General features: G+C 45.3%; 1 protein-coding gene across 1 annotated transcript in view; it reads left to right on the top strand.

Moving 5' to 3' along the window:
* The first annotated feature begins 1161 nt into the window (after positions 1–1161).
* Positions 1162–26582, top strand: part of fhit (fragile histidine triad diadenosine triphosphatase) — a 232352-nt gene continuing 206931 nt past the window's right edge. The window contains exons 1-2 of the mRNA XM_018734149.2: positions 1162–1177; positions 15832–15886. The gene's annotated coding sequence lies outside the window, so the exon portion shown is untranslated. The remainder of the gene's footprint in view (positions 1178–15831; positions 15887–26582) is intronic.

The following is a 26582-nucleotide window of genomic DNA, read 5'->3' on the forward strand; positions in this document are numbered from 1 at the left end:
AGCGATGACAGTAAATCCATACCTCGCTTTTTAATCGACTGCACAGAGTCAGTTCCAACAAAACAAGACCCTCCTGGCATTTATGACAAACCATCTTCAGAGAAAAGTCATATATAATGTCATATCCTTGTTGCACAAGCAAATCTGTGATACCAGTTTAGATGAGCCCAGAATATACTGTTATAATAATACCGTATATTACTGTAAATACTAATAATAGTGTTTTTTTTTAAAGGATTCAACAAGTATTCTTTATTGAAGAGGGTTTTCCCATTTGACTGAGGTTTTTCCCCCTTTTTTTAACCAAAGCAAATGTTATGCAGAATATTATCGCTAATGAGCTGAAATACAGAACTGAAAGGATGTGGAAGGTGAAATCCCAAAGGACTGAGTTCAAGTAAACAACGGAAAGAGAAAAAAATAATGACGAGACCCCGGCTCTTCTCCAGGGCCCTTTGCAAAGCGGCGTTGCACTTCCGGAAGACTAACTAACAATGACATGTGGGGATTTTTATCTCAGATATTTAATTACATTACATTTTTGTAAAGTTTTAAATGCATGAAAGAATAATTAATCCCTCTGTAAAATGATGAGATTGTTTCCAGGAAAGATTTCATCCCTAAAAATTAATCAAATTTTAATTATTTTGATCACATTAAAAAAAAGAGTTTTAAAAAACACATTTTACTCCTAGGAAAACGTTAGCAATAGCTGCAAATGATGGCACAGTATACTATACCGATCAATTACTAATAGTAAGGAAAATATTTTAGTGATGTACTTCATTATTATATACCCAGAAAAGTCTTCAGAAGTGGGACCGTAAGAAAATAAGTACGAAAACCACATTACTCAAAAAAAAAACTACATATAATACTGCAGTATTGCATCACTTTCAATTCCATTATTACTTTATTTTGGGAAAAACCTGCAATTCAAATACACACTTGTTTATTATCCCTTCACCTCAACTTGAGCTCTAATTTTGGTTTCTGTAGGAACCATTGAGGAACGGGTCGCAGTCAGCGTCGACTCAAAAGTGGAACTTTGTGCTCTGCTGCTTATGGTACTTGTAGTCTTTCAGAGCAGGCGAAAAAAGGCATTTGCTGCCGACGCATCGCATAAAACTACATCTCCCGTAAAGCATCGCGCCGTGTCCTGTTGCACACGCGGAAGGTGAGTTCTTGTTTCAATCCTACAGTTCCAGCTCCACTCACTGTGAGAAACTTGGTTCCTCGTGTGCTTTAACTTAAACTTGTTTTGTGTTTAATCGCATTCAGCAGTTATTATTTCCGTAAAGAAATTAGAAAGCAATTATAATTTCTTGTCTTTTCATGGAAGCGAACGTGGTGGCGAGATTTCGTTGCATCTTCATTCATCAGAAATCGATCAGTAACACATGCCATGGTGACAGTCATGATGACAACTGAGTGCGAAGAGCGACAAGCCAGGGTTTTACCTGAGTTACGTGACTAATATTAATAAAAATGTACATTTCATTGCGCGTGTTGTATCTCGTGGTCTCATGACATGATGAGGGTCAGGTGGGGATCCGATGAGGACACAGAGAGAGAGAGAGAAGCAGGTGTGTGAATGTGAGTCTCTCTCTCACACGCACGTGGTGTTTTCGCTTGGTGAAAAAAGAGTAATACTGTAATAATAATAATAATAATAATAATAATAATACACTGTCTGCTGTTAGGGTCTGTGGATAAGGTACTGAACGAGCCCCAAACAAAGGGCTTTTTTAAACCCCTGAGCGCTTGTACTTTCTTGTTATTATTAGCTCTTATTTAGCCGACATCTTTTATTAAAATAAGTTTACAGTGTTACACACACAGCTTTACCCCGATTTAGCTGGGTAATCATCTTTACTGTATCAATTTAGGGTAAAGTGCCTTGATCAAGAGTACGTGTGAAACTTGAACAGCCCTAACAAGGACACTGTGTGTAAAGGTTTAAATGGCATTATTGACTGTACTCCGTTTTACCTTGATTCACCCTCGTCCTTTTTAGGTGAAAGACAGAAAATTGAAAGATTTAATTTCACTCTCAACACGCAGATGCCACTGAACTTACATGCATGGTGGTCTTACCCACGTACCCTTACAGTACGAGACATTCTGACTATTTAAAGTCTAAATCGGACATTTATTTGATTCAGTATTTTATTCAGGCGCCTTGTGTTCGACTTCATCTGACTGTATTGTCAGGTGATTTGATACAAATTACACTACTTGTGTCGCAGACAGTAATAATTTTACAGATGTGAGGACAGCTGAGCTGGGGAAAAAAATACACACACACACCAACCTGAAGGTTGTTGGATCAATGCCCACTCCCTCGATCAGGTGCGGTGTTTGTACAGTAAAAATTACCCTGCTGTATAACTATACACTGACTGTATAATACAGTAAGGTGTTTGCTGGGGGTACTGTACTTGCCAAGTAACTTGGACCACGCTCCCCGGAAGGCGACACTGCGCGTGCAGAAACAAGTGTCTGAAGGCGTAACAGCACGTGAGCGCGCCGCCTCCCCCCCAATTTTGTTTCTCGCGCTGGTTCGCCGTCGCTCCCTTTGATCAGCTCCTCTGTCCGTCAGCAGAGCAGTGAGTCTGAGTCGCGCACCTGCGCCCCGTGTTGCGCTGCAACTGCAGACACGTTCCGCCGCCGGGCTTCCGAGCGGTGCGCCGTTTGGATGCTGTCGGCCGCGCGTGCGCCTCGAAAGGAGTTCCAAAAGGGCCGTCAAGTTTTCTGTCTGAAGCACTTGAAGCTCCGCTTCCCTCCGCATACGTTTCTCATTTCGGTTTCCACTCAAACTTTTTGCTGGTTTCCAGTGGGTCGCGCGGGATGATGGACTTGGACGCGGCTTTTGGGGGAAAAAAGCAGTCGGTGTTTTGAACTTTATGCCACATGGTAAATTTCGATGAACTCTCGACCAGTCAGGATTGGAGCGTTTGGACGGCCGAGCTGCTGCTCGGACGGCGATCATGTTTATTTCTTTTAATTCCTTTAAAAAAGCACGTGGTATCCGTGTTGTGTATGGAATATGACACATATATGAATGTTTATTTTAAAAAATAATAATAAAAATAACGACACCCGCCTACAGCCGTTTTTTTTCCCCGCTTCGGCACGTGCCAGTTTTTGGCGGGAAAGCCCGCGAAAATCCTCAGGCGTCTGCAGTGCCGATTGACAGTTACTCTGTCTGAGAGTTCGGCCATTAACTTTGCTCCAGTGACGTCAAGTTGAACTTGAGTTTTCCCATGTTTTCACATATATAATATTCCCTAGGTTATTTTTGCAAAGTGCTTGTCCTGGTCAGGGTGGCGGTGGTCTGAAGTCACTGGGCACAAGGCTGGTGGTGGGGTTCACCCTGCTGTGAACGACGTTCCACTAACCACACGCAAATACACACTTGGGGCAATTTAGCATCACCGGTTCACCTGAAACTGTGAGAGGAAACCAGAGCGCCTGTAGGAAACCCATGCGAACATGTAAACTCCACACAGGCTGAGCGGGATTGGAACCTGAAACAAAATGATCCAGGTGTTGAGGCGGCAGCGCTACCCACTGAGCAGCAGTGCTGCCCGTAGTAAATAATTATGAATAAATGTAGGAAGTCTATGAGCTGATTGCACAAGATTTACAACGGGATTCATGTTTCTCAAAAGGCGATAAGCGTACTGCGGTAAAAGAACTGTCAGCTTATACCATTACATTGTTGAACATTCCCTTCTGATGTGTTTCACTGTAATTTATTCCAAACTTTGCAGCATCTTCTTCACGTTCATCCAGATGATGGGTGAAGTGAAGTTCAGTAAGAGACGCTTTCATAAGATTTGTTTTTGCAGTGGTTGGGAAACCATTTTTTGGATCACGGTCACTAAAGTTTGTCCTGTTTAACTGTATTTTACCATGCATACAGCTTATTTCATTGGGTAACTCTCGCGCTATAGGGTAATCATCCAAGTCTAACCTGAAGTTCTCAACTATTTCTAGGCCACAGACCTATTCATAAATCTGGGGACCGTCCCTAAGTGAATGTTCATAAATAAATTCAGAGAAAATACTGCTCCCAACTTATTGCAATGAAAATCAGTTACCTTCACACAGAATTGTGTTATTGATGATAAGGGAAGTCATATTTTTATTTCACATTAATTTATTTAGCTGACACTTTCCTCCAAAGAGACTAGCACTTTTAAGTCACGGGATGATTACTGGAGGTAATTTTGCTGGTGTATCGCATAGTGTGCAAAGGTGGAAAAAGTTCAGAATCGGCCGTTGTATCCACATATTCCGAGGTCATACCGTATTTTATCAGTCGGAGAGCGCGGCAGAGGGAACAATTATACAGCTGGGTAGTTTTTTCTTTTTTCTTCCCCCTCTTCCCCACTGGAGGCAGGATTCGAACCTGCATCCTTCAGATCCACAGCTCACCACTACCCTATCAGCTGTCCTATTTAACATTTATTTATTTAGACAGCACAGTTTATTTTGAGCTGTGCTTCACAGACCCCCTGAAGCCCATCTACAGACCCCCAAGGGGTCTCTTGAACCCAAGTTGAGAAGCCCTGGTCTAAGCAGTGAAGAAGCAGGTTCTCAGTGTCGTGTGTATAGCTGACACTCCTCCATCGCTCTGTTCGTGTGAACAATCTCGTTCCTGCTGAACCGTTGTCGAGGTTCCCTGTGCTGAAAGGCCTGTCATCTATCAGACTAACTGTGCCGGAATAAATGATTATGTACAGGCTTCTGTTAATGCTAAATATTCTTTTTTCTAGAATTATTGCAGGCCGTAACAATAAAAATTAGTCACCATTATATTTTGGTGTCTTTTTTTGTATTTTATTATTATTAATTGCTTCAGAGGTTGTAACAAATGTTGGCCATAAAGCACATCTTGTTAGTTGCAGCATTAATTCGTGGGGTGCGGGGGCCGTACTTGGCTGTCTACTATATCAGATAGGGAAGTTTTTGTGAACTTTCTCGTGACAATTTGTATGGAGAAGGTGATGTAACAGATAGCTACATAGATTTATGGATGAGATTTGCAAAGTAATGCATATATTAAGATTCCTACTGTCTCTTTGTGCCTGAGGAAAGGTTCGGAATCAGAATGTGATCGCACTATTATCCAGATCTCCCCCGCAGCTGATTTATGGGCACGTTCGGTGATATCGGTTGACATCTCATTCTTTGTGTCCGGTGCTTTCTCTGTTTTTTTTTTTTTGTCTTGTTTTGTTTGTTTTTTCGGTTGCTCTCGCCAGTTGCTCGAGGTCTTCCGCTGAGATGGTGGATCTCGGGACACGTGCCCGCTGAGGGTCAGTCAGATTGGGGATGTTTACGCTTCCTGTCAGGAGTCAGAGGAAGCCTCCGGCTGGGCCCGGGACCGCTGTTCGGCAGCCCACCAGAACCTCTCCGGCCACGGGGGGGGCGACTCGACGTGGCATGGTGCGCCGAGGGCGCTCAAAGCCTCCAGCCAGCAGCGGCATCGGGATGACATCGTTCCCTTTGAGGGCTTATTGGGCGTGCGAGTCTCATCCAGAATTAACTGCCCAAAAAATAGGTCAGTCAGCATCACAGTCTCGGCCGGTGTCAGACCTTGAGGATGTAGTCCTCGCTGCTTCAGCCTAATGGGGCTGTGGCATCAAACGTACTAGTGCGTCTTCATTCTTGAGTAAGTAGAATAAAAGAGGTTTGAAGGTGGATCATGTTCAGTGAAGTTAAAATGATCTCTGTGCACGTTTACATTTACAATTGTTAATTCAGCAGATGACGTGCAACTCAGAGTAAACAAAGTGGATGAACAGATGAAGAGCTGCAGATACAGACATGCGATTGTCAAAGCACAGTCATCTTGTCCAACACCACCGCTTTTGCCGGCGCACCTCACTGGAGTAGCTGTATATAGGATTGATTGGAAACACAGAGGTGATCATGATTGATGTCTTCATGCAAGGTTATGGAGCACTTAGGAGATCAAGAGAGAAGTAAGTCTTAAAGAGATGTTTTGAGACCCTTCTTGAATGTTGAAAAGGATTCAGCAGCTCTGAGGGAGAGGGTGTCTCTTATTGTTTAGTGATATGGAGGTGTGAATTGACTGTTGTACCCATTATTTTTCAAAATAAGTTCATTTTTTAAATGTTGCGTATCTGAATAAAAAATGCCACTGCAGTATATTTTAAAATGAAAATATCCATAGATGCAGTATCTCTGTACATCATTTTAATTTAACATCTGGGCCAAAAGTGTACGTTTGCATGTGTGTATGCGTGACGTTGACTTCGTGCCCTTCGAACTGGCGTGGACGATTGAGCGTCCAGAAGTGGACGTTTGGGGAACGCTGGGGGTGGGATTGTCCAGCTGGATTTTTTAATTTGAGCAATGTGATTAAATGCCTTTTAATTATCCTCCTCTCTGTGGTGCTACTAAGGGATGTCACATGGCTCCTCCTTTTAATGTGGGCCATCTGTTTCCTCCAAAAAAGCCCCCGCTGGAACGAGTCTTCTTCCCAAGCCCACCTCCTCGGCATCGTGCAGCCCTGACCCAAGCCTCATCCGCGGCCCCCCACCTCCATGCCTTTCGGTTGACCCTTCTGGCAGCACTCTCCTGCTCCCAAAGACCTCGTCCACAGTTGTGGTTTCTCGTCTTGCGCTGAGCTCACTATGGCGCATAATTCTTCCCTTCTGGCGCACAAGCAACGTAAATTAACGTATCGTCGATGTAACATGAGGCCCGCCCCCCCGTTCTGCAAACGCCCCTCTGACGCCTCCCACAATTTAATGTCACGTGGAGATGTGCTGAGAGGCATGCATTATGCAGAAGAGCTCGCATCAATTATGTACCATTTATTCATGCCACGGCAATACCTAATTGATTTCATTCTCTTCGACTCATGTATTATTAATGACACGCGGGCTGCTGTTTTACTTCTTTTCTTTCGCTTATCCATCACGCGTGGCTGTCGCACACGCAAAGTCCATGTGTGTCGCCGAGCTGTAGGGAGGCTCATTAACTGGGGAAAGAACCTCCCCATCTTTGCTGTTGAAAGAAACGTATTGACAGGTCGGTCCAGTATTAACCTGGGCCAGGCTGCCATTCATGCGTTGACATTGTCTGCTGGACCCTCAGCCTCCACCCTCCACCCTCCCAAGTCCTTGCTTTTACAGGTTACGGTGATCGGGGGAAGTAAGCAGATTTTGCCGGTGCACTGCTGAGTGTGCGAAGGTGGAAAAAGTTCAAAATCCGCCATTGTATCCACGTGTTCCGAGGTCAAGCCATATCTTATCGGCTGGAGAGCGCGGCAAAGGGAATAATTTCCTCTGCGGTGGACAAACTGGGGGAGGGGGGTCATAGGTGTACAGTTCAGCTGGCAGGAAAACTGCTACTTGGTGCCAGAACATCGGGTACTCTCTAGTTTTTTGTTTTGTTTTGTTTATGTGTTTTCTTTTTTGTACTCCTTAAGTCTGAGTCTGTTTTCCCCCTGTAGGTTAGACAGGTGAAGGTGATCGTCGGGGAGAGATTCTAATCGAGTCAGTGATACACAGCTGTAAACAAAAGTTTACAGTTTGCCTCTTCTCAGGTTTATACTCCTCCAAACAGGTAGAAAATTTAATTGTTTTTATTTGTCTGGGGGGTGCGGTGGGTCTGGGGTTCGGGTCCCGCTTGGGGTGCCTTGCGATGGACTGACGTCCTGTCCTGGGTGTGTCCCCTCCCCCTCCGGCCTTACGCCCCGTGCTGCCAGGTTAGGCTCCGGCTCCCTGCGACCCCGAATGGGACAAGCGATTTCAGATGATGTGTGTGTTTGTGTGTGTTGTTTGTGTCTCTGTAGCCCATAGTGAACAGCAGGTGGTGTAGTGATTGGTGCTGCAACTGAGCAAGGTACTTACCCTCAGCTGATATAGTAAAAATGACCCAGCTGTATACACACACACGCACACATTTTCAGAACCGCTTGTCCCATACGGGGTCACGGGGAACCGGAGCCTACCCGGTAACACAGGGCGTAAGGCCGGAGGGGGAGGGGACACACCCAGGACGGGACGCCAGTCCGTCGCAAGGCACCCCAAGCGGGACTCGAACCTCAGACCCACCGGAGAGCAGGACTGCGGTCCAACCCACTGCGCCACCGCATCCCCCCCGTATAATTGGGTAAATTTGTATGTACTTTAACCTTCTATATTGCTTTGGAAAAAAGCATCAGCTAAATACAGTAAATAAATGTTAACGTATAGTAAATGGAGACACACACACAACTTTGAGCTCTGGTTAATGAGTTTAAATTATAAGTGGATTTGCTTCAGTCTGTGTGGATGAAATTTTTAAAATTTCTTTGTCCAAGGAGGAAGTGGTTCTTTGTTGTTAGCCTTTACTTTGCCGATTTACTTGACATTCCAGTAAATCATGACAGCGATGAATTTTCAAAAGTTTTGTCATCACCATCATCACGGGGTGGTCCAAGTCCGTCATAAGTCTTGCTCGGGTGACTGAATGAACGAATGAATGAATGAATGAATGAAATATCTCTCCACCGGTCCATGTTATGGGGTTACACATATAAAAGTCCAGGGCACGTATAAGTTTTTAAAAACACGTATGTGCCGTGGACACAATTTCAGTGCTCTCCATAAGTATCGTTTGTGTGAAACCTGTTTGTGGACAGCGATGGCAGGCAGACAAAAGGGAGAAGATGCAGCGGTAAAACACGGTGCGCAGAGCCGCCTTCCCCTTGTGGGCGTCTGCTGCTAATCTGGTTGGAAACTAAACTTCCCGGTTGCGGCTCACATTAAGCAGCTGGTGTCTTGAGAACTGGGTTAAAACACCGTTCCGCTGGCGGTGGGCAAACAGCCGTTTACCTGCGCAGCTGCTCAGGGTCGTGAACCATAGGAGCGGAGACGGGGAGGCCCTCCGAGCGCCGAAGCGCTTCCAGGGCAGCGATGGCCGTGCCAGCGGAGGGATGAGCGGAGCGTGTCGCTGAGTCCTCCCTCTGTCACACGGAAAAGAAAGGCGCTTTCGGAGATGTGCGGATTACCGTTGGAGAGCCCCTCGTTTCCATGACAAGGCGCCGTTTGAAGAACAAAAGCTTTGCTAGTTGTGCTGCGTCTTTTTCACATGTAAATTTTTTTTTTTCCTCCTTACTTGTAATTGCCTCTGGATATTTGTTGTTCCTAATCCTGTGTTGTGCGGCACTTGCTTTGCGATCTTTGAGGGATACATCCCACGTCTGCATGGGCCTCCTCCTCTGCCTTCCAGTGAGCAGCAGCAGACCTCCCCGATGTGTCTCCGAAGAGTACAGTCATCCCGTCGGCACACATTCGTTTTAAGCGGAATCGTTATAATGGAGCGAGCAAATTTATTTCTTATTCCTCCTCACTTAATTTCAAGCTCCCCACCATATCCCCTCCAAACTGTCTGTAATTCGTCATTAGAGCAGAACCCCCCCACCCCATGGTGTCTGAAGAGTAAGAGTCCCACTTGCCACCACCACCACATGACAAATGACTCCATAATCCCCCTCATCATCTCCTCTTTCGCCCCCTTCTTCCAAAACCAAGTGGCTTCTTTTATTGTTGGCTTTTACTTTGCGCTTTACGAACTTGTTCACTGTTTAGTTGAGTCACGATGATCGCGATTTTGCCACATTCCTATCATCATCAGTATGGCAAACCTGCAATATGTGTATGAAGAGCATCAGGCAACGTATCTCAGGCGTGTTACATATCCGGTCCTGCGTTTATAATGATGACTAATACGTTACAGCTTCGACGACACCGCTGAACCGATTGAAAGCTGCCTCCGTCACACTATTTCTGGGAATATTTCATTAAAGCGATATTCCGGAATGGAGAAAAATGAAATTATAGACCACCAGACGAGCACAGGTGGAATGCAGCTGCGGTGGGAATTGTCTTGCCACGGGTAACGGGAAAGCTGTCAAGATGTCATACGAGCGATGATGGACAGATTTAACCTGAAGTGTGAATTGATCAAAACTCAGCCACGAGCACAATGTGTTTTGCTCCTGTTTGTAAATACATCTCGCTGTCACAGAGGAGCGTGTTTGCGGGGAGGGGGGGGCGCCCTGCGTTTGTACGAAACGCACTTCTGAATACCAGCCTCTTTGGGTGAAATGATGACAGCCAACCCGGAAACTACGAAGCTCTAATGCACGGAAGAGGCCCTTTTTCGCAAATCTTCAATTACGCCTCTTAGTTCCTTCAGCTGATATCACGGCCGAGTTTGTGCAGCGTGCAGCTTCCCCGCTCAACCTTTTCGTGAGGAATCTGGAGAGAAAAGTTGATACATTATCGTATTTGTGCATTATCTGGAGCAGCTGGTGGCTGCGCATGGTACAGTGAGCAGTGATAGGAAATATTACCCGAATAAATGCCACATTCCTTTATATCACGTCAAGAGTGTGTAACCAGAGGCAATAAAATCAATGAAGCTTGTCTAATTGCATTTCTTAACATGTAACCATTACTTATATTTGGATATAGGGAAGAAGAGTGTGTGGAGGAGGTGTTTTCGAGATTAGACTGCGGAGGGGAGCTGGGGGGGGGAACGCTACGGACAGAAATCACGTTGAAATGGTCCGGGTTGGGTTCGTTTCCTCTTATTGCGTTTCCGAGGTCTGAGCTGCGTGCGGTTCCCTCTGTTGTCGGAGGGAGGACGGCGAGGAGCGGACCGGCGTGGCGTTCGCGCACCACGGGAGTGCTGGAAGGCGTGCGGTTGGGGGTGCGACCACATGCACGCCCGCGCTGGCTTTTCTCCCACACCTGCGTCGTCCCTGCTGCGGAGGTCCCGTCTTGGCCACCCGGCGGCTGGCGGTTCGGTGCAGACGGAGAAGTGCCAAGTGCGAGGCCCTTCGGCGGCGCACGGCACACACACACACACACACACACACGTTACACGTTTGCCCTCTTTCTCCTTTTACTTGAACTTTTGAGGGTTCCGATGACTAATCGCTTTGTCTCGGAGCCCTAGGCCCTAGGGCCGGCGTACGGATTTAGATGTTGCGCTCGTTCACACCCGCCAGTCGAAATGATCTCGGGGCACAGATCACTGTCTTCCTCTTGAATCTCAATCATTCTGCCAAAGGTCCCCCGTTGGACTGTGGAGGGCTGCACCCCGTATTCCTCCTTTTATTAATTCCATTAATTAATTCATTCACTCACTCTTTTGTAAGCTCTACCAGCTGCATCTCACTGCTTATTGCCGGCAGACCCCATCAGACCTTTATGTCTTTATTTAAAAACGTTTTGTTTTATATACTGTATGTGAACGCTTTGTATTGCGATTGCTTGGTTTTTTAGGCTCCTTCTTGGGGTCGTTGTCTTATAAATGTTAGATTTCAAAAGCAAGTACAAATGAACGCTATGTTTAGACCCTGATCCAGATGCTTTGAATTTGTCTCCCTGTATTCTGTCTTCCCTAAAACAAGTTTGACAAACGGCGGATTCTGATGTTTTGAAATTTAAAAAGGGGGGAGAGAAAAAAAAAAAAAAAAAAAAGACACTCGTAAACGGGTTTGTCTTAATAGGGGAAGTGCCGTCAGACTGTGTGTGTTTGCAGAATTGCCGCGAGATGCTCGTACAAAAAAAAGGTATGGCCGGGACCGGATCCGGTCCACCCGCTGAACGCGACCGTGGGATTCGAACGCCGATGAGACGAGTTAACGAACGGAGCCTCGGCATCGCTTGAAATGAGATGCTCAGAAGGGCCTGGGCGAATTTTGACTGGTTTCGACTGCACTGTTGCCAAGGTAACCTGCTGCACACCGGCGTTACGGCGTTATTAGTTTTCCGTTTTAGCGAGTCTTACTCGGAGCTCTCTTGTTTATCGGTCATTTATTTGTGAGGGCAATTTTAATACGCAATAACTTTTGGGCATGTTTTTTGTTTCCATGCACCTCGGTATAAAAATAGATTAATTTTGCCCTGTTTTCCGGCGCTGGAAATTTCCGAAATGCCACTCGATTTAACCTTCTGTGATCTCAAGCTGTGATAACTGCATGTTTATCATACAAGAGACGAGTGTGTGGCGTTGCTCGAGACAAACACTTCTCTTCTCTTCTCTTGTTTACTGTGGACTTCTTTAAAAGATTTAAAACACTTCACACTCAATTTAGGCGAGGTTTACAAAGTCATTTTCAATTACTCCTGCTCTAATTACTCGCCATTACACAGCAAATAGCGTTCATTATTTATTTAGAGATTTCATTCAATATTTTATGTACTTGTAACTAATTTTTAATATACTCCTAAAATCATGCGAACCCTATTAACGTCCCCAGACTCGGGACCCAATAAAAATACACTTTAATTGGGTAACAATGATTTGTTTTCACGGAAATGCACAGTAATACGCAGGGACATGTGTACAGTGTTATTAAAATAAAAGGCTATTATTTGTTTGGTGTGCCGTAACAAATGTTGAGACGGCTTTCGCTGTCATTTGTGAAGTAATTTTGGGGCAGGCCCACTGCCGCCTTGATTAATCTCATTTGTGCGCAACGCGCCGCAGAAGCAAAGCACTTCTTTCGTTCCGAGTTATCTCATTAAAACTTTAAATTGATAAGGAAAAGGCAAATAATAGCCTAAGCGGTTGTCGCTCGCTGACTGCAGCAACGCAACTTATATTCCTCTGTTGCGCGGATGCTTAGAGTGACTGACCCATTTGTACAGCTGGGTCTTTTTTTACCGCGTCAATTCGGGGTAAGTACCTTGATCAAGGGTCTTACCGGGCGGCACAGCGAGTAGCGCTGCTGTCTCACAGCGCCTGGGTGGTGCGAGAGGACCTGGGTTCGATCCCCGTTCAGTTTGCGCCGAGTTTGCATGTTCCCCTTGTGGGGTGCTCTGGTTTCCTCCCACACTCCAAAGACATACTGTTCAGGTTCACCCAGAGTGTGTATGTTTTCCATTGACGTATGGATGAGTGACCCAGTGTAAGTAGTGTATCCAGCAGTGTAAGTCACCGCGGTGAATAAGGTGTGTGGGCTCATAACGCTACATAGAGTTCATTGGAAGTCGCTTTGGCGAAAAGCTTCTGATAAATAAATGGAACTGTAAGCTAAATGTAGCCACTATGTCTTCATTTGTGAGGGTTTGTGATCCCCCCGACATTTTAATTTTAATACGTAAAGGTTATTGACAATCATTACATCCTCATTTTGTGCACATTTCTGTGCTTTTCCTTCCCATCCACATGTGAGCGTTAAATGTGGTGTGAAGTTAAAGGTCGTATTTTTGAGGGAGGCTTTTTCTTTGAGAGGATGTGATGTCTTTGGTTAAACTGGATCAAGCTGCCGGTTTGAAGTCTCAAACCTTCGGGGCTTTGATACTCAGCATCTGCATAAGTCAGGTTATCTTGGGCGGAATCGATAACAATTTGCCTCTGGTACATGAAGCAAAAGCACCACAAAGTATCATCTTGTGTTGTGTTTCTCGATTAATTGCGCTTGGAACTGGTGGGGGGGGGGGGGATCTGTTACGATCTTTTGAAAAGATGACGGCGTCCCTTCTGCTTAATCTTCATGTACGCGTTGAAATAATTTCTTCATTGGTTAACGCGGCTTTTTCCACGGGTCTCGTATGGGCCAAGGTTCTGGGCCGGGTACCGGTACTTGAGGCGACGCTTCCCAGCCTGTCGTGGTTCCGCCGCGATTGACAAGCGTGACAAAAGACAAAAGCCCGTTTGTTGACGGACGCATCGCTCTTCCTACAGGTTCCCTCCCGAATGCCGATTCCCCTCCCTGTCCTCTTTCTGTCACTTTAAGTGAACCTATTAATTGCACTAACGATCAGTCACCTCCTTTCTCATTGTCACCGCCAGCGGTTTCCCAGCATGCCTCCTTGGTTTCGGGGCGGGAGGGGTGGCGAGCCTCGCTGTCGCGGCCCTTTGCCAGTTCGTCAGCCAAGTTAGCCAAGTCACATCGCCTGTGGTCTGCCGGGCGCCTTGGACACGGTCTTAATAAACGCTTTGTCATGTCCCCTACCTCAATTAGAGATGCTAATGAGGTTTTCCGTCATAATTTTTTCCTCCTTTTTTTTCCAATTTACATTTTTTCTTACGCGTGTAGTTTATTTTCCTTAATGGCAGGGTAACTTTATTGAATCTACCTTTTTTTTTTTCTTTTTTCTTTCTTTTAAAAAAAAAAAAAAAAACCTGCCCAAAATGAGATAAATGGTGTACTCTCCACTACCTGGGTTAATAGGGGAGGGAAGGGAGGTGCACAAATGATCAAAACACATGGAAAATTAAAAACATTCACCTCATTGTGGTGTCACGAAACAGTTCTCACATTTATTGACTCTTGTCACTTATTGTTTACATTAAAAAATGAATTTTTGTTTGTTTCTGAGAATTATTGATAGTTTTCTAACATCACCTTGGATTTTCCTCACGCAGTTATAGTGCTGCTTGATGGTGTGTGAACCCTGTAGGGTTGGTCATTATTCTTGTATAAAATATTAAACATATACAATCTAAATCTTAAAATAAACATATAGAATGAATAAATGACTATGATTTACACCCCTGACTCTACTCACCTACTTGGTTTAACCAGCTCAACTTGGGCTTCGCTTGTTTTTACACCTTTACACTACTTGTGTGTTTCTACTACACACACGATTTCCTCTAAAAAAACGTATGGAATTGATCGTTACACACCTGTTATGTCACGCGAGAAACACTGATTGTCAGTAAATACCCATTCTGTGGTAAAAGTAAGGGACACAAGGGGAACGCACACCTTCAAACAGTGCTGTACAATGTGTCCGAAGTCGATGTGCTTCTTGATCTCCTCCTTATGGAGTGAAATTTTGTTTGGGTGATGATGTGGACATAACTGCGCACGAAAAAAAGAAAATCGCTCCAGGGTGCCGTAGCTACACGAAGCCTGAGAATCGCATGCACATCGTGGACGCGCGTTTGCCTGTTATGTTCCAATAAGCACGATCGCAAGAGCTGTACCCAGGTTTGCGCCCGCGCTCAATCTACGCCCTTTCCCTTCCGTCGGTCGTCGTTCCACGGCAACTCGTGATCGCGCAGGGATAATGTGCACATCGAATCCCCGCACGGATAATGGAGAGTACGTTCCGCTAACATATTTCCAATGGAGTCGGTGTCATAATGTATGATAACTTTGTGCTCGGTGACCATGGCTTTGCCTCTTGGAGCCTCCAAGCTATAAAAGGCCAACGGCGTGACGATCGGTGTGGAGAAGAGGCCACGGTCACCTCGTAGAAGATGAATCGCTGTGAAAAATTCGAAGATGGGTTGAACTAAATCAGCTTTTCACTGTGAATGAAATTGAGTCAACGTAGAGAAGCCCGAGAATATTGTGCCATTACCAAGCGAGCTATATGCTGCAGGTTAACCGCGGTGACACCGTAGTCATTTCTGAGCATCGCTGCTGTTTAGAATGAAGACAGAAATGCAAGTTCTATACTTTCACATCTCTGTGCAGCAGCCAGGTATCAGCAACTACCGTACGCTCTTCCAGCGAGTACAGGTCTTCATACTGAACGTCAATCACGGATGAGCAATGCAATTATCGTCAGTCAGATTTGACGCCTTGGCACAGCGTAAATTCTTTTTCACGAGGGCGGTCTTGTGGCACCTCGGGCACATATTTGGTTTCTTCAGTTTTTTTCCCTTCGGACCTTGAAAAATGTTCATATCGCATTCAATGGCCACATCTCATTAAAAACGACTTTACTGTAATGATGCGGCAGCTAATGTAATGCAGAATGGTTATCTGTGGCTACCGTATCATCGTGATTGTAACTCCTCTTCTGTCATCTTATTTTGCATCGGCTGCAGCCTCTGGATTCCATTCTGTAATTACCTCAGAGAGACTGTCACCGCAAGGTTGAAGGTAAGAGTATTTATTCCATCGCTCTGACAATAAGATTGCTCTGGTTCATTGATTTTCCCCTCTTTTTGTGCGTGGTAAAGGAAGTGAATTACAGTTGGGATGAATGGCGCGATGTGCATTGCTTACCTGCTTGTCCAATCAAACCGAGGCGCCCGGAGCTGACACAAGCAAATGAGAGCCATTTTTTGCCGGGGACGGCGAAGGATGTTCCCTGGCCGCCCGGGCCCCGGGGTTAACTCCTTTTCTCTAAAGTCGCGCACCGCTGATAGGGTTGCCGGTGTTAAGGACAAGGGTCTCAATCCTCACACACCTCACGCTTTCAAGTGGGGAGTCCAGTATAAGATGCTCTTTTGAGACCTCCGGGGTGTGATCTAAATCAGCTTGAGTTACTTATCCAGATGGAAGAGACTCGGGTTTAGTTCGCCGCCCAAGCGTCACGCAGGTTTTTGTCTTGGCGGTTCAAGCCGATGCCAACAAGTTTTATATTTATTCATTTAGCTGACATTTTTCTTCAAAACCACTTAGAATGGTAAGGTTACAGTTATTTACCATTTATACAGCTGGGTAATTTTACTGGAGCAATTCAGGGCGAGTACCTTGCTCAAGGGCATTCCACTCGGAGGCAGGGATTGAACCTGCAACCTTAGGATCCAAAGGCAGGAGTGCTTACCACTACATATTCACAGAGGTCCCGGGTTCCGTCGCTATGCTCATAGGAGGGGTGGGCTGCCACTGACCCCCAGACGTGTATGTTTCTCCTTTTCTTTGCCGTCTGGACTTTTTTTGTTTTCCTCTCCTCAGCTGCCAGCTGGCTGATCCAAACAGTTAAGTATTACTGCTGCTTGTCACACCCTGCAATACAGTAAGATCATTCCCAGTTTTTTTGTTCAGCACCCTATGTTGCTCTGCTGAGAAGTGTTCTAAAAAAAATAAATTGATTTGAACCGAATGGAATAGAATCAGTTCCTCAGCCACTCCTTTTCAGGCCTGTTTACACAACAGTAAGGTGGAATGAGCTTTGCTCCGTGCGTCTGGAAAACACCACGCTGTGCGTTTCATTGTGCCTTCGCACACCTCCGTCGGTAATTTCCATCAAGAGTCCCATCTTGTTTTTTGGACAAACCCCAACTGGCCTGTTTAACTAGGCTCTTCCCATATTAATGACAGTTGTCTCGTTTAAGGTTACGGTTATTCCTTCTCCTGGGTGTGATAATGCAGTCGCGACGGGGAGAGGTATCCTGGGCAACCGTGATATAATGCTTTCGCTTTGGCGCTCACGGCTGATTGCCCATCACTTTCATTAGCTGTTTCACTCTGCAGTGGCAGCGCTGTTTTCCAAAGCTGCGCATGGGAAGTTTGACGAATTCGGCTTATAGGTGCTTCTCGGAGTTTGGAAGCATGTGGACAGACGTCACTGAAGAGAAAAAGAAGGGAGGAACAGATACCTGTCTTGAATATGAACAAAGAGATTATGTAAGGGTGAAGGGACAGCAGGTCCTTCGGTATTTAGATTCACAGCTGTTGAACTTTGTGGATCTAGGATCCGGGTTTGAATCTCACCTCCCGCTGTAATACTGGCTCAAAGTACATACCCTGAATTGATACAGTACAATTACTCTGCTGTATAAATTTACATTTATTTAGCAGACACTTTTCTCCAAAGTGACGTCCAGCGGATACTACGTAGTGTTATCAGCCCACACACCTTATTCACTGCGGTGACTTACACTGTTAGGTACACTGCTTACACTGGGTCACTCATCCATACATCAGTGGAACACACACACACTCTCTCTCTGTCACTCGCACGCTATGGGGAATCTGAAGAGCATGTCTTTGGATTGTAGGAGGAAACCAGAGCACCCAGACACAGTGTACAAACTCTATACAGACTGAGTGGGGTTCAAACCCTTGTCCTCTCGCACCACCCAGGCACTGTGAGGCAGCAGCACTGCTTGCTGTGCCACCGTGCTGCCCGAATTGCTAAATCACTGCAAATAACTTAGTACTATTGGTTGCTCTGGGAAGAAGAGAAATGTCGTGTCAATCTATGCTGTTTTAATGGCAGTGGTTTGTGTTCGATGTAGATGGTCAGCTGATGACTGTCTGCTGTGGGCGTGCTGGATCACTCCGTACCCAGAGGCAGCAACTTGGGCACATACCAAGTCTGGAGTCACGCTTGTTTTTATGTACTAAACCTGATCATAAAAGCTTCAGTCGCTCACATCAACAGACCATAAATATATTAGAGGCAAGCTGTGGTAATAACGCCAGACAGTGTTGTCTTACTAAATTGCCTTTAAAAGACTTGCAGAAATAAATGGTGAGGATGAAGTTTGTTCCCCCCCTTCGTAAACATGTCGCATCTCTTGAATTTGCCACCGTTGATTTCTTAATTTCGACATGTTTAACCGCTACATGTATATGTACAGCAGTATTTGAAATATTTGACTTAAAGGTAGTTTTTGAAATATGGGACACCGTTTGATGTTGCACTATTCCGCTTAGTCCATCGTTTTCCCAGCGACATCTCCTAGTGGATGTGTTTCCCATTTTAATGGAGCATTTGAGGTCTCCTGCTCAAGGCTCTCCCGCTCATGTTCCTGCAAAACCGTCCCCTTCAGAGCGCAGCGATCTCTCTCCGCAGCGCTGCGGAGTCGATGGCCGCTCGGGGTGCGTCTTTCTAAACCCACCACCCTGCAGAATAGCAGCGCGGATCAACAAATGTATGCTTTTTATTCTTGCCGCGCAGTTAAAATAGATTACTTTCACGAAATCTGCTACTGTGTTTCCTGGAATGAAAATATACATTTTTCTTTAAAAAATTCATAAAAACATCATATTTTATAGATTATCTGCCAAGTTGGAAGGCATAAAACATGTCATGTTATTAATTCAAACATAAAGAATATAAATATGATGTTAAAAGCGCTCTGTCGTGTAAAAGGTACTTTACCATTGCAGTAACAGGTAGGAAAGTGCCGAGCTTTACATTTTTAAAAAAGACCTTCTGGAGGCCGGAAGTACCTGGATTCTGGGGCGTCTTTAATGAGATTCCAGCAACTGTCTGCTGGCATGTTTGGTGACCGTCTTCCCGTATATCTTCCCTCCGTGGCGGAAATATCCTGATGGAATGTGTTTCCGTGTTCATCGCTCACGGCACCCAAGTCGAGCGGGAAGAAATTCAGATGAGAATGCGGGAAATGTTCGATCTTCATGTTTCCAGCAGAATGTTCAACAAGGCCGCAACGGGAGGGACCGCATCATCTTCGCTGCATCTGAGTACAACACAAATGTTTAGGTGCTCATTTTCGCAACGAGTGCATCCCGTTTCATCGGAATCACGTATTTTTGTGTCGCGGCAAAATTCCGTGTTGAACGGTGTAATTTGACGAGGCGCCGTTGCTTCTGCCAGGTGTCAGGTAGGGGATAAATGGGAAGTATGAAGGGGCTTCGCGCCGGGAGGGCGCCGCGGACCTCGCGCTGTGTGGCGGAGGCATGTGAAAGGGTGGCTCTTAAGTGTTCCCGACATGATTAATACAAGAGCACGCAAAGCCATTACAAGGTGTCTCCCAAGACAAGGATCAGATGGATGGCTTGTGTAAACGCTGTTGCGGCGAGGCTTCCCTGCTCCTGCGCCAGCGCCCAGCGCTCGACTCAAAGTCATCATATTGTGTCCTTTTCGGTGGTTCGGGTCTAATCTCGCACTAACTCGGGCTTTGTTATTGCAGCCCTATTCAACATGAGGGTCGGTGGTCATACGCGTTTCCCTCTCGGTGAAACGCCGGACAGAAGGATTTTTTTGACCTACTCGAAGAGGAAGAAAAGATATAAGTCCTCGTTCACCCAAGGGATAATGCGGTGCGTAGTGATGCCCTGACCACACAAGTTCAGGAGATGCGGGGGTTTGAAAAAACACTTTTGCTGTTTCAAAAATGAATTAAGTTAAGTTATAGCCCTGGGTTTTTCTGCGGGTAGTGCAAACAGGGCGGTAGGGTCCTGCTGCACAATGACTGTGATAACCTGTAAGCAGTACTTGGGATGGTATTGGCCCCATGAGAACTCGAATAAATAAAGCCTGTGAATAATGCCATAAAAACACACGATAGCATATTTAGAAGCATATTTAGAGCAGCAACACAGAAAAAGGGATAAATGCGAGAATAAACACCCAGAACAATATAGCTTGCGTATAAACCTGCAGGAATTTTTCGGTTGCTTTTGAATCCCTTTCAGCTGGTCCCTCCGTGGCTGTTTGTAGGCTTTACATCGATGATGTCGCACAAAGGCTGAATTTATGCTTGCGTGCACCTGTTGAGTACGGAGGTGCGGGAGATGCAGCTGGAGAGCGCGGCCCTTTTGCCGCTCATCGGCGACACGCTCGGCCCCCGCGGCATCGCTCCCGCAGCATCGCTCCCGCGTCATCATCCGTGCCGCTCTCGGACGGTTACTCATCCTTGTGAGACGGGCCGGAGAGGGGAATGCGTCCCCCGCATCTGGAGAGCGGGTTTCAAGTCTGCAGTTCCCTTCCGAGAGCGATGAAAAGCGATGTCGTCTGGGTCGGCTTCGGATGTCTCCCGCCGGCTCCGTTGGTGCGGCTGTGCCTGTGGAAAGCGCGTCTGCCTCCGGGTTCAAAATGAAATTGGACAGTGATATTTACAGAAATGGGTTCATTAACTGTGTGTCGCGTTTCTTTGCATAGTCAGGGTTCGGAAGGCATCTGCTGGATGCCGCTTTCCACTGTATGCGCTGCTGATGGTCCTTTTCACCGTGTCTAGGTAGACAACTGAAGGTCCCGATGATGTCTTTAGAGGGGAAAATAAACAGACATCACTGCTGAAATGAGATGCAATTACACAAGGGTTGGTGGAGAAGTTTCCAGAGCGACTGTACCACACTCATCCCATGCGCACTGTGCCATGCGGTGGCAGGGAAGTCGAGGTCAAGGCCTTGTACCTCTGCGCAGCTTCTTGGACTTGTTCTGTTCAGTCCTTGAGTTTCGTGACCAATACTCCCACTTTCTTTTGTGATGGTGGCTGCAAGTGATGTTTCCTCAACGTAGCGACAAAGACGTGATTGAATTCAGTGTAAAGCCCTGGAAAAGTGATCAGGAACCATTTGAAATGTTGGATCAAGCTTATGGAGCAGAGACGATGAGCAGGGCAGTGGTGTTCAGGTGTTGGCTGCGGTGCAAAGACGGTAACGCTGGGCACCGCTGCTAATGGTCGGGTGACGAGGTGGGAAAAACTAGAGCCGCTGCCTCGAAGACGATGTTAAAAAAAATTTGCTGCTGCGTGTCTTGAAGTTCTTGGAGCACTGCAAGAAGGGTATCGAGCAGGGATTCTTAACCGTTTTGCCCTGACACCTCACCTGAAAGTGAACTTAATGGTTACTCGTCCTGTCCTTCCCCCAAATTAATCAATGAACCAATCAAGAAGTAATTAAGATGAACAGGTTTTATTTCTAGCCAGTTTCACACATGCACCAAAAATATGAAAGTAATTAAATAAAAAACTTCTTCAGGAGCGTCTAAATGAGACGACAGCTCTTGGACGGTGCTGGTACAAGTGATGCTTGGCATCTAGCTGATGACCAGTGTTGAACATGCAGATTCTCACGAGGGGGGGGTAGTTGCAAATGGATCAAGGTGGCAAGACCTTTCTTCGGCAAAAGCATCTGTTTGCGAGCACCACAGTCATCAAAATTTTCCTTCTGAGATTACGAAAAATTTTCTGGGAGGCCCCTCAGTATGCCCTTTGCACTTCCCAGGTAAAGAATGCTTGGTATCAAGTGTGAAGGAAGGTACTTCGAAGCAGGAAAGGTCCTCAACTCTGAGAGATCTTGAGATGCGTTGTGATAGTTGTCGTCCCAAAACTTTTCGGTCAACTTTCGTAAATAAAGGAGGGCTGCGCCGCGGACACGGTCCAGGGTGCGATGAGGCGTGAGCCTGGTCGCTAATGCGAAACAGCCATTTTCCCCCTCATACTGGACACAAAATGAACGGAAGGGAACATTAGCAAAGGAAAGAAGTGCCTTTCTGCTCCCTCGGAAAAATTGCCCTTTTGGGGGAAAGTAAATGAAAGACACTCAACAAAACGGGCCTTTTGTAGCCAAGTGGGCCAGAAAAAGTACAAGGCAACAGAAAAAAAAAAAAAAACATACACTTAATGCCATAAACAGTCAACGTGGCCAAGTGCTCGGTGTGCCAGCTCTCCCACCATTGTCCATGTAGGCGTTTCAAGAGTCCAAGTAAAGGTTGAATCGTCACTTTCACCATAATGGCTGTGGAAGAAAGGAACAATAAAGAGTAGCAAGAGAGGAGTGACGACTCTACTTCCAGATGATTTGGAGCTCGGAGGAAGTGGCTGAGAGCCATCTGGTTGATCCAGGAGCACTTCTTTCCTCTTGCTCGGTGAACAGGGTTTTTTTTTTTTTTATTTTTAATTATTATTATTTTTATTTTAAAAAAAAAAAAAACATCTTTCTCTAGCTGGATGTTCAGTATGAGCTGTATTTGTTTTAAAGGAAACACAAACTTTTCGCCCGTCTCCCTGCTCCTGCCAGCACTGCAAACCTAGTCGATGCTTTGATACGCTGCAAGTCCACACTTTTCATTTGCTACGAATGGCCAACTGAGGCACGTTCTCCGATTCCAGCCTGGGTACCTGAGCGAGTCGCCCGGAGCCAGAGCGCCGTGTCTCCGCACTGAAAATTGACCGTCTTATTGACCGGCTTCTCGCGCACTAGTCATTTCCCATTTAGTCCAATCTCCCTCACCGCTAACTTTCGCCCTCCTTTCGGCAAAGGTCCGACTGCGGAGTCCTTTATATCCGTCCGACGCATGTGGTCCCTTTGATGTTGTATTGTGACCAGACCACCCATCTCTCCATTAGCGTAAGCGTGTATGTAGAGCCAGCGGGCCGCCACGGTTACGCCCCACGGGGGCATCGACGAATGGGCCGCGTTGTTTGCGAGCTGTTCTCCGCGCCGGTCGCTGGCAGGAGCGATGCGGAGGGCTAAACATTTGCAGCGTAGCGCGAAGAAGCGTACGTATCGTAGATGCGCGCGAACACCGTACTGCTACCGTACTGCTACCGTACTGCTACAAGCGTTTGAAAACGGAGCTTTTCGGCGTGGTCTGTTGTATAAAAACAACAAGAGTTTTTGCAGGTGAGCTCATCAAAGGAAGAGTGTCGCCGGGAGAAAGGACGGAAACCCTCGGGAACCTCCAGTGGCCCATTTACATGACACTTCTTACATTCGCCCTTGCAGTACTCATTTTGTACTGCCGTTTCCCTCCTAAGGGAAAAGTTTGAGCTGTAATATATGTAGGTTTCTGTCTCGTACTGTAGACGTGGAGTTTCGAAACCATCTTGACAGTTTTATGGCAGGTAATTTCTACACTTACTATGTCATTATTTCAAATGGATTTGAAAAGATACTCCTTTTATCTGTTGCTTCTCATTATAAATACATATATTTCTTCAGACTCTGTGTAAAATCCAAAGAACTGCGAGTAATTATGTAAAGCAGGTATATGTCTTAGGTGTTGAAGAGAAGTTATTAAAATAGTCGTAAAAAGGACTGCTTAATTTATATTCTAGTGGGTTTTTACTGGGTGATTTGGGGTGATTTTAATTCTTTACAATTAAAGTGCCAGTACTCTGTGCTACCAGTGGTACTTGGTCCCCCAGAGGTTTATTTTTCTGCACTTCTTCACAGTGGGAGGGTTTTTTTTTCTTTTTTTTCTTTTTTTTTCCTCTCCTCGGTTGCCAGTTGGCTTATCCAAGTAGTTCGCTATAAGTGCTGCTTTTCCGTATTGTGTCTTTATTACATTCTCTATTGTATTCGGAGCTTTGCTCACTGCTCTCTGTCACCTTGGTGGGAAGAGCACTCTTAAAAACACCGTTAACACCACAAATTCTGTTCAGTTCAATTAAGCAGAGGTGTCCTTAAAATACCAACACCATACACGGGATTGCTTCGGCCTCTGAGCCAAATCTCCCACATTCAGGCCGACCTGACGCAGGCCGCATTCTTTACCGTCTATTCTTACCACATTCTTCACTATAGACAATTACGTCGGTTAGTTGTCGACGACCAAAATAAGAACCATCGCTCACTTCCGAAACACCATCATCTGCACGTGATCTCAACAGGTGGCTTCTCCAACGCAAGCTCTCCACCCCAAACGATCGTATTTGCATGGAGGGGAGCAGCACTGAAGCGCGCAGTGTGAGGCTTTGATGCTTTTGTCTCTCTGTCGATAGTGCAGAGAGCTGGTGTGAGAAGCCCCTCTGGGGGCAAATAGGGAGACGCGTAAAGGCGCCCAACATGTGACACCTGCTCTCCGTCCTTCTTGCGTAAGCACGGCAGCGGCGTCTCTAGTACGGCTCTTAGCCCGGGAGGCGTCCGGAAACCTCGCTCCGTTCCCAGGGCCTAACGCCACACACACACACACACACACTTTGAGCCATTCCCTTTGTCCCTTCAGTAGGGCTTTTCAAACACGGAGGAGCGACATCCACAGTTCTTGCAAAAATTTAAAAAAGAGGGTTTATTAAATAAAACGCAGATAATTCACACAGAAGGATTTTTTTTTTTTCTCTCTCCTTCTTACAAACACGCTGAAGTGGGAACTTGAGTAGGACCGGTGCTTTCCATTGCTCTAGTGGCCCTTCTCTTTTACTCTGCCGGCCACACACCCTCCGCTTCTTGTACTTTGTTTTCCTGATGCTTTACATCACTACTTCATTATGGGGAAATGCAGCGTCTGGAAACTGTATGGTCATTTACCTACATGTATGTAGTTGGTCTGTGGTTCCCGGTATGTGCAGGTTTTCGTTCGTTTAAATTTTTATTAGTAAGTCTTTATTAATTGAGCTTGTCTTTGGAAGAATGAATTGAAATATTAATCAATCGTTTCTATTACCTGGCGAAAGTAAAATTGTTGATGTTTTTTTTTTTTTTCCCCCTGTCTCATTAAGTGTAAAAAATGCAGTGTTAATCAGTAATTAGCATATAATGAATATTTACTCTGTCTTTTTTAGTCTTTTATCAATTAAATAATTTAGACTAATCAATTCTTTATTAGACTCTAATGCTAATTTATTCTGTTTTAAGTTTCACAAACGATCAAATTAAGAGAAAATCTTCTGCTTGCAAAATCATACCTGCAAAAGTTTTTTTTAAGAGTCTTACCGTGGCAGATATTCCTCAGCCTAAATTCCTTTAAAACGCTTAAAACTCAGCAGGAAAATCTCATTTAATGCTACTTAATTACAAGTTAAAAAGTATAGTATACGGAGTGGGGACTGGGATGAGACCTGTGTCTTTACATTGTATTTGCGTTGGCTCCTATTATCTGTTACTGGCAATAACTGTATTTACACGGTTAACGGTTCCCATATTTGAGCAGAAATGTGTGTATCGATGGCACAAGAATGAAAAAGTTGCTTGTTGTCATTTGTCTAATCAGTGTTTCTCTTTTCAAAACACAAAATCAAAAAAAGTAGCCATCTCATTCCCCCCAAATTCTTTTAATGAAATATTTTCAAATGTTCATTATTTCTCTAAATAAAGGAGGAAAATTATGAAATATATATGAAATTTGGAAATATCTCAGGCTTAATTATTTTATGGTGCTGCATTTTTCTGATTCCTAGTTAAATCATGTAACAATGTGTAACATTAATTTTTTCCTTCCTGAGAAGTTCCTTGACATGCTACTTTGAGACATGGCACATAATCTGAAATATTAAGTGTCTGTCACATGTTATGAATGAAGTGGTTTTTGTACATTTTTTTGTGCAAATAACCAGTTTTGAAATGTAGCTGTGTTTTACTGGGACATAAGAGAGGTAAAGTGAATACTTTCAAGGGAGATTTGAGGGCTGCTATTACAGCTCATTTTGATGCTCCAGACCTCACCTCATGACATTTCCCCGCTGGGATTAATAAAGTTTTCATTTATATGAATACATTTACTCCTTTTCGTGGCGTTTTTCTCCTAAGCGACTTCCAATTTTAAGCTACTTACGATTTTTTTTTACCCATTTATACAATTTTTACGGTAAGTACCTTGTTCGAGGGTACTACAGCTAGACATGGGATTTGAACCTGCGGCCTTTTGGATCCAAAGGCAGCAGCTGCGCACCGCACTAGCGATACATTGAGTATCGCTTTGTTGTTTCCGTATTAACGTGTTGTTTACGTGTTGTTAACGTCTTTTCAGCCTGTACTCCACCCGTTCACCTCGTCCCGTTGGTTGGTTTAAAGCACCGAGTCATGTAGCGTTCGGCACCATTACCATGCCTCTGCCTCCACTGAACCCGGGTTTGAGTCCCTGCTCCTGCTCTAATTCTCTTTATCAAGATGCTTACCCTGAAGTGATACAGTGAAAAATTACGTAGTTCGTAAAAGGGCCAAAAATTAAGTAGCTTAAGCATATAAACGTAACATTATGAAGTGCCTTGGACAGAGGTGTGGGTTAAATCACTCGAATACATAAATAAGAGAGATTTAAATTTCTCATGGTGTCATTATTAGTACTTCGCAGCTGCAGGAGAGCTTTAATGAACGCGTCGGTCGTTTTAAGCTAAATCTCGATACGTCTGCGAGTCGTCGTCTGTTACAATACCGTTTATTCCATTTTTCCACACTTTCTTCTGCGATGTGCTCTCACGCATTGCACGTG

Source organism: Scleropages formosus, chromosome 22 (genome assembly GCF_900964775.1).
Source record: "Scleropages formosus chromosome 22, fSclFor1.1, whole genome shotgun sequence".
NCBI classification, from domain to species: domain Eukaryota; kingdom Metazoa; phylum Chordata; class Actinopteri; order Osteoglossiformes; family Osteoglossidae; genus Scleropages; species Scleropages formosus.